The 1,634-nt window shown below is 37.9% G+C and overlaps 1 pseudogene; it reads right to left on the bottom strand.

The window, feature by feature from the left end:
• Window positions 1-446: 446 nt before the first annotated feature.
• On the bottom strand, window positions 447-570 carry LOC132670466 (U4 spliceosomal RNA; annotated as a pseudogene).
• Window positions 571-1,634: the final 1,064 nt, after the last annotated feature.

The raw sequence follows: 1,634 nt of genomic DNA on the forward strand, positions 1-1,634 counted from the left end.
AAACTGGCTTTACATGAATCAGCTGATAATTCTGCTGTGTGATATTGCTGGTGTGATAAGCCTCAGAATTTATAATGCTTACATTTTTAAATTTTCCTATTTTAATTCCCACTATACTTTTTCACCCTCATCCCCTTTTCCAATCTCTTATCTTATTCATCTCTCTTCTTATTGTTTTCCAATCTGCCTTTCAGACCCCACACTCTTCTAAGCCCCAAAGTGCCTGCAGGTCATTTCTTCACTCCTTGGATGAGTCCTATACCTGGTAAGGGAATGTAATGACTGTAAAACAACTAGTACATCAATGGATCAGCCTGAAGGTGGCCCATACTCATGAACTATCCCTCTCCATAAAGGAATCTCGTGTATTGATCTGTTCTTTCATTTGTTTGTATATTCATTTAGCAAACATTTATTGAAAGTGAGTCTATGCCAGGTACTGTGTTGGGCATTCTCACATTCCCTTCCCAATAATATTATCTATCTATTAGCAATACTATTTTTATCAATTAGCAATAATCATGGCTTGGATAATCCTCACTGGCTATGATACTGCTACTACGCAAAGCTGACAGTGCTGCCTTATCAACTCCAGTTTATACATGAAGAAACTAAGATTGAGAGGTTTTAAGTAACTGCCCAAGATGGTATGCGTTAGACACATCTTATGGAGTCTCTCTATGAATAATAAGCCAGCCAGATAATTTCATACAAGAGTAGAGCAGGCCATCATTCACCCATTCATTCATACAACCATTTATTTGTGGCGGGGGGTGGGGGGGGAGGATTGTATGTTTGTTTGTTTGCAGAAGTTAATAGTATCCCTAGCCTTGTGTGAGGTATTAGGAGAAAGTCTGCTTTTAGGAAAAAGGACAGTATTACTTACCAGTGCTGATGCTTTATATATATTAACTCGCCTAGTTCAAGGACAGGCTGGCAAATTTTTGGTCCAGAAGACTAAATAAAATCATCCTACTCAAGAATCATTCCACTCTGACTCAAGTCTAATATCCTATGTCATTTGGGCCTGATTTCTGAAGTTCAGTCATTCTTTTCAAATAATGCTCCTTGAATTGTTGCAAGCCTTTGATAAATTTTCAGAGTTCAGGAAAAGTTGACTTTGACAACTTTTGCTACTGTTCTCATTGGTTTAATTGAAGAGCAGATTTCCACAGGTCTTTACACCATCCTGTCAGAATTCCTTCCATGCTATGGTTTTAAACTCACTTCTTGTATTGCTTTTTGGTCTCATTCTTTATAATCAAGTTCATTGTTATCCTTCAGTTGCAGTAATTGAGTCTTAGCTCTGATTTGTTTTGTAATAGTTCAAATACCTCCATTGCTGAGGTGGTGCTGCCTTGTTTAATTCATCTTCCTAGAATCATGTTGCTAAACCCCAGTATTGATTCCCACTCTCTGTTTAAACACTATTTTAGGGGCACCTGGCTAGCTCAGTTGGTGGGATATGTAACTCTTGATCTCAAGATTCTAAATGCAAGCCCTATGCTGGGTATAGAGATTATTTAGAAATTAAAAAAAAGTCTTAAAAAAAATAAAGGGGCACTTGGATGGCTCAGTTGGTTAAGCATCTCACTCTTGAATTCGGCATGGGTCATGATCACACGGTTCATGAG

Source organism: Panthera onca, chromosome B3 (genome assembly GCF_046562875.1).
Source record: "Panthera onca isolate mPanOnc1 chromosome B3, mPanOnc1 haplotype 2, whole genome shotgun sequence".
Taxonomy (NCBI): domain Eukaryota; kingdom Metazoa; phylum Chordata; class Mammalia; order Carnivora; family Felidae; genus Panthera; species Panthera onca.